The sequence below is a fragment of the Corvus cornix genome, chromosome 8, assembly GCF_000738735.6.
Source record: "Corvus cornix cornix isolate S_Up_H32 chromosome 8, ASM73873v5, whole genome shotgun sequence".
In the NCBI taxonomy this organism is placed as follows: domain Eukaryota; kingdom Metazoa; phylum Chordata; class Aves; order Passeriformes; family Corvidae; genus Corvus; species Corvus cornix.
In genome coordinates this window covers 14577001-14590166 of record NC_046338.1, presented here as the reverse complement: position 1 = coordinate 14590166, position 13166 = coordinate 14577001, and the positions used below count along the sequence as shown (strand labels likewise).

Genomic DNA, 13166 nt, shown 5'->3' with positions numbered 1-13166 from the left:
TAGGATGCTGGGGGAGGGCTGTCCTCATCTCCTGGGACCAGGCACTGTTACTCACAAGGGGTTTCACTCTGGTGTCTGGTGTGCCACAGGAAAAGCTCTGCTCATGATTCACGCTTGTAGCTGAAAGGGAAGAGTCAGTGACTTATCCTGTGTCACTCTGTGCCCTCTCTGTGTGGGCCTAATCCCAGCAGAGCTTTTCCAGTTTTGTTTATTTTTTCAATAGTATTTCGTAAAGGATTTGCTTGAGTCTGGTTTAGTGTAGGAAGATGGTCACATGGAGAGCATAGAGGAAACTCATCCAGAGGAAAATCTGAAGCTTGGAGTGAAAAACTGGTCAAAGAAGGCAGAAATTTGACTGTAGAAGTACAAACAATCTTGTCTGTGCTTTGGCAGCCTGATCCTCAGCTGGCCTTTGGAGGGCGATAAAGAGAGGATGGCAATGAGTCAGGATGGATATTTGCACTCTGTCAAGGTCCTTCCTGTTATTCCCCTCTGACTCAGGGATTGCACAGAGATCTCTAAATACTTTACATGCCAGTGGCCCCTGCAGCAGTAGGCGTGAGATCAAGCTCATTTTTTAATCAATGTGGCTCTGGGCAGACTACCCCCACTAGCATCCTCCAGACTCTTCCTATTTGAGAGCAACGGAAACAGAAGTCATCCCTTATTTACACGAACTGATGGATTTGAACAGTTCTTGAAAGGTACAATTATCCTAATTAAGTGAAAATAACCACCGAAAAGTCTCGATCATCTTAAAATCATGTTGCAGTTCAATTGTATTTCCAGACTCGGGCAAGCTGCTGGAATGCATGCAGTTCAACTTTCCTCTATGATATAATAGTTTAAAAGAGATCAGGGTACATTTTACCATAGTGTCTAGCAATGTGAGTTTATTCAGACTTTTGGCAGGCAGTTCTGCACACTCTTGCTAAAACTGTGAATCATCCATTGTTGGCTGATTGCACTCTAGTTGCTAAGAGATCTGTCAAGTGCATACTGAGGCTTAATTCTACATTTGCTCTAAGAAGGGCTAAATGTATTAAATTGGAACATGTCACATCCTTCCTAAACAAGTAATTAAGGCACTGCTATGAGCCTGTCTGATGGAGAGAAAAGAAGGACCTAGGAACAGCTGGAAGATTTAACTTGTGTTGAGGTTGGTCTCTTCTGTCTGGGACTAGACTTATTGCATGTTGGATTTTCACAACCTGATGCATAGTGGAAATAGAAAGGGGAGGGAGACATTAAAAAAAATAGAATTTGCAAAAGAACTTGTTTTTCAGTGTCCTTATATAAACCTCTTAAAATGATCTAATGCTTTTTCACAAAGTGTAATTTTTAGTAATGGAAAGACAATACGTCAGTGTTTCCCAAGCTGCCTTGCCCCCCACCCCCTCCCAAATGAACTCTACCACTCACACTGCTCCTCCCCAGTTATCCCATTGCTTGGATGTGTTGCAATATGTATTGCAGATGCTGTGTGCTTTCATTCAGGAGTGTACTTTAATACTCCTGTTTACTAAGTACACCAGCAGAAGTGGTGAGTAAGTGGTACTATAAGATATCTTTAACCACCTTGTCTGTCCTAAATAGCCACAAGCTTTTCCAGGAGACCTTTTACTACCCGCAAGGAGAAAATGGATCCATTTGTCAGCAGTAAACAGAGCACGTCGTCTGTTTCTGTGAACATACTCCTGCCTGTGAGAGGATGTGTGGCAGCAATTAAAAAAACAAAATTAAATTTTAAAAGTTCATTAGTCAAGATTTTTAGGCTCATCTGTTCCTAAAATTACATCATTTGCACTGACATTAGCCATGTCCAGAAAGTGCCTTAGTTTCTCACCAGGCTCTGTATCTTCTACCCCTTCACCGAACAAAAAGAAAAAGTCATGAAGTTATGGTGTCTGCCAGTATTTTCTGGTATCCAGACTAGCAGTGAGCTCCCAGGTTCAGCATTTCACCTATCACCTCCCAGATCTGTGCTGTCATATTGGGGTTGGGCTGTTTGCTGCCTATGGGTGGCCTCTGCTTGGGCTCCAAAGAAGGGAAAGAATTAAACACAATCCTTGCTTAGTTATCTAAATGATAAATTATCTTCCTTTTAAAAATAAAAGACACTATCCCTGCATCAGCCATGGCTAATGGCTTGCTTATACAGTGCTTCTAGGTGCTGTATTTTGTCAGAGCTTGTTACTGAATTTCTCTTCTTTGTGTAGGTCTTTGTAGACATGATTGAAGGCTTTTTTAATCCTCTCTTTGATCATCTTTGAAACAGATTGAGCTCTGTGAATGCTGTTTGATAGGGATTTTGGAAATGATGCATTCTTTCTGTCGGCTCCTCTCCAAGCTGCTTGTGGCTGTTGGATGTTCTGTGGGGCGTGCATGTGGTACTGGAGAGGAGCTGTGGCAGGGGCCCACATCGGGATGGTGGATCGATCTGTCCCTACAGTGTTGCCCTGCTTGTCTGTCCAAAGAGGTCTCTTTAGTTGTAGGGTAGTGGTTGGAGCCCACATGCAGACAATGATCCTCTGTGGTGGCTTGGCTTACAAAACTAAACAGATGGCCCATCCCCTGACTGTGGCCTGAGGCCCTCGTGCTAGCCAGGCAGCCTTTGCAGTGGCCATATGGCAGTGTGGGTTGGTCGCCTGTACCTCTTGTGCTGTCCCTGCCTGTGACCTGGTTTGCTCAGAGTTTAACACTTCCTTGGTGGCTGGCCAAATGATGATTGTGTGCCCTCAGGCTATTTCTGTGAAACTTGAGTGACCTTGCACTGATGGGGTTCTGTTTGAAACGCACCTATTCAGCAATGATTTTCATTCTCATCAGGTCTTGAGACATGTGAAAACATTCTGCTTGCATACCAGCAGCAGTGTCCACTTGTGTACAGCTGAACCTGGTACATCAGTGCTAGCAGTGCTAGTTATGGTCACTGTTTCATCTGAAGCTCTTTTAAGCTAGATGAGATTGACTTGCTGTAAACACATGATGATTGGTAATAATTGGTTTTTCCTTCTATTCCTTATTACTCCCATGTCAGTCATTTTGCAAATTTTTCTCTAGCATTACCATTAGGCTGTAAGGATGATGAACACTACAGAACTCTTCCTTTGGTAGAAATCTTCCTCAGTTACTGTTTTGAAAGTGCTGGTTAATAACTGCTGTGTAATGTCTTCCTGTATTATGGATGGGATGAAAATTACTCTTTCTAATACTATCTGAATATTTAACTGCCTTTTTACCCATGCAGAGCAGAAATATTTCCCTTTTTGATGTGAATATTGAAAGTTTCACCTTTTCCAGGTAGTCATGAATCAGCACCACTGTTGCTCTTCCTGTGACTCCTAAGGTGGGGAAATGAAGGAGGGAAAAAAAGGGTTTTCATGCATATTGATTCTGCTATCCAGAGATTTTTGCTAGGTCCTTTTGCTTTTATAAATTCTCCTAATTTCTGATACATTGCACTAAAACTTGCCATAATTGTTTTGGGGTTTATATCTGATTTAATTTCATCTTTTTACCAATTAACTTAGACTTTATCTCTGATCCTTCATCTAATACAGCATGCTTTTTCACGTGTGAGACTGGGTTTTCTGGACATTTAATGACATTTTCTTAAAGCTGCTCCTAGGTGTCATGTATTTTTAGCATGCAGATTAGCTGCTTAGTGATTTAGCTCAACTGTTTAAGCTTTGTGAAAATAAGGCTTTTGAAAGTTAGTAAGTCTGTGTGTTATGTAACTGCTTTTACTTACTAGGAACATCCATTTTGTCTATTAAATCTGTCACTTGTTTGGTGTGTTTTTCACTTCATCACTTGGTCTGCAACTGAAAGGGCACAGAGTATCATCTGTATTGTGAACAAATTATCATGCCTTTATAATATATTATCCTCTAACCATGGGCTAGGTTTTTCAGGAGCATCATCTTTCTGGTCATTGTAACAAGTGGTTTCTGAGGGAGTAGCTGTATGTCTTCCAGGAGAGCCAACGGAGTATTGAGAAGACTTGATGTGTTCCAGTATGTTGGAGACTTGCTTCCTACCTTTGCCCTTTTTTTCAACCTGTTACCTGCTGAAGTGGAAGCTGAACGTGGAGCAGGCCAAACAAAATATGTTTGTTTTGCTCTGACCTCGCAGACTGTATTTTTTTCTTCAGCTTCTTGTCACTGTTGCATAACTAGTTAGAACTTTCTTTTCCTGGCCAAAACAGGTAGGAAAACAGGATTTCTATATTTTCCCTGAGCTCTTAAAACTTGTAGGACGTGAAAAGCATTCAGCAGTAGGTAGAGACAAGTTTTAAGCAGTGGTAACATCTACAAAGAATACAGCAGTCATTATTTTCCCAGGTTTCCACCTCATTGCTTGACCTCCAGATCTGTAAGAGTGCACAGTGTGGAGTCACACTGGTCAGCAGAAGACCCTTCTTAATGAAGGTGCTAAAAAAACCACTTGCTGTACAGCTTATGCTGTGGTCTCTGAAGTGTAACCCAGTGAGTGTAAGGAGTGAATGGGGAGCTCCTGAGCTGTCTTCCTTACCTGGGGCTGCATAAATAGCAAGTTTTAAAGCTATCTTAAAAAAATACTTGTTCTTCTCCAGTATGCTTGCAGGAGATGCACTGAGTGCTCAATGCCACAGTCAAAGGCAGCTGTCCACAGACCAGGTGTTCATGTTAATGTACCCTGTGCTTGCAACCTGGTGCAGGCATTGTTTCCCTCCTCCTAGGTTGGGTGACAGGGCATGTACACAACTGAGTCTCTTTGGTGGTGGGCTGGGGCTTGCCTGTCTGGGACTGTGGTCCTCAGGGAGGCTCAGCCACCTTATACAGCAGTGATATCTTCCCCAGTGGATCAAGGAGTCCCCAGTAGCCCAAACCAGAAACAGCTGCCTGGTGCTCCTAATGGCAGGAGTGCAATCAGTGGTTTTCATTTAATTTTTTCATGAGTGACTGTTGTTCCAGCCCCAAGATCACCTTCTGTTTGCAGCAGGTCCTGAAGGTACCTGCAGGCTCTGGCATCGTCCTTGCCTGAGAATGCTACAATTACAAGCTGTCAGATTTTTTCCACACCTCTGATGGTGTTGATAACATCTGGTGAGGTAGTAGTTTCCATTTGGTTACAAATACAGAAATTTCAGTGTTTCCCTTTATTTCTGTATGGTGGCGAAGTTGTGTTGGACTGTGTGGGGAAAGGAAAAGCCATTAGACTGACTATAAAGTAATACTGGAGTCTGATGTATCATCAACTCTTGGCTGTTATTCCAGCAGATGTGCTCCCTATTCACATGTGAGTCTGGAAATGGGCTGATATCACCCTGCATCCGTCAGTCACGGCACTGCTGCCTGCTCTGTGCAGTGTGGGTTTGTGCCGAGCTCCCACGTGGCAGGTATCACTCCAGACATGGGACCTGTGGGGAGGATCACAGTATCACCATGTCCCCCAAAGCACAGCTGGCAGCAGGCAGGAGGGCAGAGCGTGGATGCTCCAGAGTGTAATCCCTTGGGATCATTGCTGCTGCTCAGCAAAGGGCACTGACTTGGGTGCAGCGAAACGTGGGCATGTTCTACCTCAGATAGAGAAGGTGTAATTAGGAAATGCAGGTCATCAAAAGCAATTAGCCCAGTGCAGTGTAGCTGGGAAGAGTTCTTACTGTATTTACCTCCTCCTTAGGGTAGGTAGCTCTTACTAAAGAATACTCTAAGTGAAACCCTCGTTTCTAAGATGCACTTAAAAGCCTGCAGAGAGGTACTTCCCTCCCAGAATAACTGTTGGCAAAATGAAGTAGTCAGATACTGAAGAAGCTGTGTCCACAGTGCCCCAGGAGTGGGATTGGTGAGTGAATGAAGGAGAGAGGGCTCAGTTTGCAAAAGCACATCTTTTTAAAGGAGCATGATTGTGTTAGGAGTCTCACATCTAGTGTCTTTCTACTACAAGAGCTTTAATGAAGTGGAATCTTTGAACAGTTGCTTTTTACTTACCTGTTACTTTTGCTTTTCCTCAGGTTTTTTTTTCTGTCCCTTTGCATTACAAGCTTCCCTTTGTTTAAATCCACTTGTATTTTATGCATGAACAGTGGAAGATGTTTCTACAGTAGCAAAGTGCAGACTGAGTTGCAAACATGGCATGGAAATTTAGGTTTTTAAAATGTAACACTGTTTCCACCCCCGATTTCACTGTACCATGAAGCTGAATGCAATATTTTGCTCTATTGAAAGAATGTGGTCTCAGGATATGTGAAAGTGTGCAGCAGCTTGTTTGGCAGGGAGAGGAGCAAAACAACGAACCTCATTGCGCCTGTTAGTGCTCTTAAAGCGCTTTCCTTACACCATGCAGACATCTGCGTTCTGCACTTATTGTATAAAATGTAAAGGGACATCTTGAGTGGGGGGAAATTCATCCTCTTCTGCCTGCCTAGAGCTCAGGTCCTGTATTCAGGTTAGCCCCTCCTAATTCCCACCTGCAACTAAATGCTCTCCTGACAAATCTGTGTGGAATTGCAAGCATCATTAATGGAGGCAATCAAAGCAACAGTGTCCTCTGAGAGTTGAAATGGCACTGACTTGAACTTACAATAAGCACCTAAGCAATTTCTTTTTTAAGAAGCAAAAAGGTATATTATAATCTAGGTTTTGGATTGAAACTTGCTCAGTACTCATCCATCATTGAGTATTAAAAGGATGTGTGCTGCATGTTTAAAAAATTGTTTCAAATTCTCTTCCCATGTGCCTATATTGCAGAAATTGGGCAAATTGTTTAAATGTCAGTGCTTTGAAACTCATGTAGACTTAGAGGTATTTAAATGCATGGAGGCCTTGAAGGAATTCCTTTGGCTTGTACTTCATTAATATTTATTGCATAGATCAGGGCTGTGTAGATCAGAGTTTGTGTGTGTGCCCCTTTTAGGCTGGGTGAAACATCACTGTGTGAAGGGCAGGTGACTGTTTGCCTTTTCCAAGGATTTAGATGTTTGTCATAAATAAAATATATGCAGTTTTTCAGGACTGCTGCTGCTGTATCACTATATCCAAAGTAGTGCTCGATCACAGGGCAGACATGTGCATTTCACAGCACTTGCAGTGGAAAGGTTTTGGAGTGGCTTTGGGAAGGCTCCCGTGCTCCCTCCTCAGGGCTGAGGCCATGGTTCCCTATCTGGTAGGTTGTTGTCCTCTCTTGGGCAGGAGGACTGAATGTTGTCACGTAGGAGGTTTAATCACCATAAACTCCGTGTTCTGTCACTCTCTGGTCCTGTAATTTTCCTGAGCAACGGTGTTGCAGGTCCCCTGAGACATGAGTGGGGGAAGAAGGGGAGGGAGGGTTTGAGCTGACTGGCTAAAAGTAGGAGTTGAGTTTTTTAAGTCCTGTGTTAATGCAATTAACACGTACATTGCTGTGAAGGTAGTCTATGTACAGTTGTTGATGTTTTAAAATTAATTATTGCCTGTAGTTTCATGGCTTAAAAATGCAAAAGGTGAGGAAAAAGCATGTACTGCAATCCTTCTGGCTCCAGAGGCACAGGAGGGTGAGGGATGTCCTGGCAAAGCAGCCCAAGAGTTGGCATTGTCCCTCTCTGCATTTGCAGGGTGCGTCAGAAGCTTCTGGGAGCTAGAGGCTTTTCTCAGCCCAGTGCTGTAGGCTGGGCTGAACATGTGGTGAGACTGCAAGGAAAGGCAGGGCAATGCATTGATAAAAGTTTCTTTCTCTTAAAAGAGGCGGCACCAGCTGCTGTATCTTGCATGTGCTCTTCATGTTTTACTGCTTGCCGCTTTATCCTTGTTCCCTCCTTAAGACTGTAAGCCTCAAATGGGAAGTTGGTGCCGAAGCAGTACTTGGAAAACTGGCTCTTTCTTTCCCATTGTCACTGTGAGTTCAGGGAACAGTAGCCAGAGATGGGCAATTGCTTATGCTTACTGCATATTTTTCTTTAATAATTTATTAAAACTTGTCAGTATAGTATTTGGCTGCTAAAGGTTATTTTCAGGTTGAAATGTCCCACCTAGCACTGTGATGGTCAATTTGATTATTAGATGATTTCCAGTTTGAGTATTTATATTGAGATATATTACTGACAGTTTAAAATCATTGGTGTATCTGCAAGGATTTAACTCCATTTCATGCATACGAGCAAACTTCCATAATCCTCCTGGCATGACACTTTTCTTACCTGCCTGTGGAAACCTTACTAGAACTAGCTGGGAGATGGAAAAGGGTCAGAAGTTAAATTTTCTGCCATTATTGTTGTTATATATGTCTAGACACTTCAGGGCACTCTTGCAGGATGTGTTAGCATAGCTAAAATACAGCAGACAAGTCAACTTCTCTGAAAGCGTGAATGAAACCCATTATTAGAGGGGAAAAATGCTGGGTTAGTATAACCTCTGCCCGTGGGGCCCTTGTTATAAAATAACATGGGAGCAACTGGATGCTCCTCCATGAAAGGCTGCTTACTGAGTGAATTCAATGTGAAGAAAAATATACTTTGTTGCCTCTGATGATGGCCAATGCTCCTCGGGCTGAATTGGCTCCAGAGGGAGCCAGGGCTGGCAGATGCCCTCTGGAGTAATTGCTTCTCCACCCTGCTCATCCTTGGTCTGTGGCAGTGGAGATGTGGTGGCAACCACTGGGTCTTGTCTGGAGCTTCCCACCAGAGAGACTGAATGGGATCAGATCTTCATGATGATGATTCTTGGCCATTTGTGCAGCCAAAATCTGCAGGTTGGTTCCCGCATACCTCAGAGAGATGATAGGAAGAGTCAGAGCTAGTTGGTGATGATGCTTGCCTCCTGGGATGGAGCCAGTTGGGAGCTGCTTTTCAGTAGTGTTGGGTTAATCAATATAAAATTAAAGCTTTTAAATACCCTCTGAGAAGGACACTGATATGCTTTTCAGTGTAAAAAATTACAAAACTTGGAGCCTTCTTGGTACAAGGACATGTGCACACAGCAAGATTAGGAGACAATGGCAGACATGCCAGCAGCTTGACAAGTAACTGTGAGGAATCTAACAAAATCCATTTTAATGCCAAAATTAAATACTCTTGAATACTCTTGAAGTTTTTTCCAGAAGTTCTTTATATTTGATTGATAAAATTAAGATTTAGTGAAGGGAGGATGAAACTAGTTCCTGAACTGTAAACTCAAATGAAAATTCATACCAGACCAAGCTTGGCTGAGCACTAGGGAAGCTGGGAGGTGCTCGTACCATTTACCACTGTGTTCAAATTGTGGGCACCTTGTTCAAGAAGCTGCAAAGCCCCACGTTTCCCAGTTGAGGATATTTAATTATTTTTCATTTTTCCTTTGAAAAGAGTTCCCTACCTTAAAATAAGCAGAATATACTTGCCAAAGATCTTTCAGCCTCTTTAGAATAGGGCATTTAGATTACTGGGGACAAAGTGAGCGTCTTGAATGCTCTGTGTCAAGGCACGAACAAATGGCACAGAAACAGTAGTACAGTACAGAGTGAAACCTGACAACTTGGTGTTAAAGGAAAGGAATGCTACTGTATGGTTTGATTGTGATCAACTTATCTTCAAGTGGGTTTATTAGCAATTTAATGGAATATTGGTTATTCAAGAGCCATAATAGCCCTGGTTGAAATAACCCTTCTGCACGGTTTTCCCATACCCTGTGGAATGAGCAGAATGTGACAGTTGAGCTTTCAACAGGCTTCATGAATTTTAAATACTTTTCAGCTGTAAAATGGGGCACATGGCGTTTGGTCAACGATGGACAAGGAGCTGGCAGCCACTGAGGGTATTATGGGATATTGAGTGTCTGGGAGATAATGAATGCTTGGCTTATCCAGGTGCATTCTTGGCCTGCTGTGCATGTACAGACAGAATGGAATATATTTCGCTGTCCAACATTTAACAATTGATCATTTTGTAATTGTAAGCAGAAAGTATTTAGAACATTATTTTCTCAGCATGCCTGTGTACGACTTAAATTTCATGTCATCATCTTTATCTGGCAAAATCTTCTCTGTTTTTCAGTAACAATGCATTCATGCCACTTAAACTTTTCCACTAACCTGATTTTATGCTTAGTGGATCTTAGAGAGTCTATTCTTCTAGTGACTTTAAATCTCCATCTTTTTAAGCATCCTTTTTTTTCCCTGTGAATTTTTTAAACCTGACTGAAATTATTTCCACTTGTTGTGGGTTGAAATTTCAGCCCAGCATTTTTGTAGCAAGTGAGCTGGTTGCTGGCTTCTGCTTTATGGGAAATAGTGTCCTTGCATTTTAAAGGCTAAATGGCAGAAGAGGGGAAGGGGAAACCCAGGCATGTTTTACTTCTGGTGAGCTGTGTACAGTGGTTCTTATGTGCTTCAGTTCTGCTTCGATATTAAAACACACCATGTTCAAAGGACAACCAGATTAATTGTCTTTTTTAACTGTATGTACCTAGAAGAGGAGGTTGCTGCTTGAATTCCTGAGACCAGTCAGACTGGAGCTCGCCTCCTGCTTGGCCTAGAAGCTTTTCTAGAACAAGAAACTCTAGAGGCCACCTGCCTTATTCTGGTTTTCCTGCATGTGCCAGTCCCTCTCTCTGCTGCCCTGGTCCAGCTTTTTCCATGTTTCCTCTCCCCTATGAATCCCTGGTGGTACTGTGCTCACCCCAGGCTCAGGTCACTCTCTTGCAGCAATGGACACTCCACACCAGGTACATCAGCACATCCCTTGAGACTGTTTCAGTAGTAGGGCAGTAAGTGGGTTTGGATCCATAATTAGCAGTGTGTGGGCAGTAACAAATGGGGTCATTATCTCTGTGGCCCTTTCTGAACTTTGTGGTTCATAAAACCCCAAAACTCTGCCAGAAACTGCACCTGCTTGGTGCAAGCTTTGGTTAAGCATGAAACTGTCTCAGAGCTGCAATCTAGAAGCCTTAGTGTGGGATCTGTGTATCAGGAGAAACTAACAAGTTGTCTTCTCCTTGAGGATACAGCTTGGGAGTACCTTGTTGTTCTTTCTTGTCCCTCCTGTGGCCTTGTTTGATGAAAAATGGTTGAGCATTGAGGACAAACTGTGCTGGCTGTGTGCTGTTTGGTATTCTGGCGCAGCCACTGAGCCACTAGAGCCTGATTGATGCTACTGTACAACTGCCCCACCCTCTGGGAAAGGGCCTGACCTTGGACCTTCATGTTGGCAGAGTGGCAGGGTATGATCAGCTGAAACTCCAAACAACTTTTCCTGGGTGTTGTGATGTTCAGCCTGGTTTGGTGAAGTCATGCTCAGATTACTCAGAACTGAGCAGTCCGGATGTGATTTGTGCGGGTGTCTTGGGAACACCATATCCACCCATGTCATACAGGAGCATGCTGCTGAGCAGCTGGCGATCCACTCTGGGACCAGGCTGCTGCTGGTCTCTACCTTTTCTCCCCTTCTCAAAAGAGGCAGTGGGATGGACACAAAGACCTTCTGTGGGTGAAAAGGGAGATTGATTGCCAAAGCAAATCTGTCAGCTGGCAGAGGTGGGAATGGCAGGTACAGAATGTCCTTACCAGGGTGTGCTGGTAGCTGTTTGTAGGACAGAGGTAACCTTTTTTGTCTTGCACTTGACACACTCTTACTGCATGACCTTCATTGAGTAGCAGTGATGGAGTGTCTTGGTCTTCTGCTGTTTTCCTGATGACTTTTCAAGAGCCAGGGCCCTATCTGGTATCAACACTGGAAGCGTGAGTTAGAAACTCTACCACAACCCATATCCTACAAATTTCTGAGATCAATATGCACAAGGGTGTGTATCTGACCTACTTAAAGCACGAAAACAACCAGTAGTGGGTTTTTCTTCTCAAAACCCCTCAAAACTATTACAGCACTGCTTTATTTTCTTTGAAGCCTGTGCAAGTGCAGAAGGGCAGTGCTTATCATCGAAAGGAGACAGACTTCCCTCATGTCCAAACGGAGCAGATTCAGGCAGGCAAGAACCTGGACAGTGACCAACACTGGTATCTGGTTTTGCAAAACTGAAGTCTACCCTTTCCTGGCCCCGGATTTGTCCATCTCTATTTATAGCCTTTACTCAGAACCTTGCTGAAAAATGTATTATATGTTGACAGTGGCACTTTGTGAACTCAGAGCTAATGGCTCCAGAAATAATCACCTTTGAGATTATAGTCTAACTTTTGCATTTGTCAGGTCTGACATTTGCTTTGCACAGCTATGAGTGACTGTTAAAACACAATGAAGTAAAGTCTGAAATGCAGTATTTGTGATTTAACAAGCTGGAGAAGTAGGTGGTGGATGTAAACTTTCAGTTTACAGTGCAGTAGTGTGTCTTGGACTGAGAGCCCTTTTTGTTAGAGCTGTGGTTGGTCTCTGGAGAGCAGAGCTGTGAGCATGTAGAGCTGGGTTAGAAACCTCATTTTGTCTCTGGGTCATTGGATGGTCTTGTGCCCTCCGAATCTCTCTGCATCCTTTCATTTAAGACGGGGCTGGAGGTATCTTCCCCCTTTCACCAAGAGCTTGGAGACAAAGGCAGATGGGTCATTGCAGTCATTAGAAGATGCCTGATTTGGTACCATCCACAGCTTCTGCCAAGCCCCAGCTGTGCCCTGCCCATGGGGCATTTTGGGAGCCTGAGTGGCGCCTCGCCCGTGGCTCCACCACCCAGCTCTGGCACCCCAGGGGAAAAGCTGCCCTGCTCTTGGCAGGTGTGAGATGGTGGCTTGCAAAATCATTTTCCTGTTTCCACTGTCTTTAGGAAAGATAATTTCTTTCTTACTGTCAGTAACATAAATCCTGTAATATGGTTAGTGCACAGGAGACCAGTAAATAATTAAGGAAGCAGCCTATGTTTAGAGTGCATCAAGTACTAATATAGAGAAGGAAAAAATCCCTGCACATCAGTTACAGTAATTGGTGGAAGGCACCAGTCCAAAGGGTAATGAGCTCCATTTTTAAAGCACAAGGAAATTAGATTTTTATAAATGTCAAATGCAGTTATTGTCCTCCTTCCTTGAAACAGAGCTGAGCTGGCTGGAGCCCATTGTCTCTCAATCAGCTTTGCTATGGATTAGACACATCCTGTCTCACACCAGGAATGTGCTTATTAGAAAAATATCCCTGCACAAAGCATACAAGCTTTAACACTCAACCCATGTACTAATGGATACATGTACAATAAAACCCAGTATCGTGTTACAAACCTTAAGCTGACCTGAGATAATAA

At 43.3% G+C, this 13166-nt stretch overlaps 1 protein-coding gene across 3 annotated transcripts in view; it reads left to right on the top strand.

The window, feature by feature from the left end:
- The window catches only part of DDAH1 (dimethylarginine dimethylaminohydrolase 1), a 97050-nt gene that overhangs the window by 61612 nt on the left and 22272 nt on the right, over positions 1–13166 (top strand). The window lies entirely within an intron of this gene.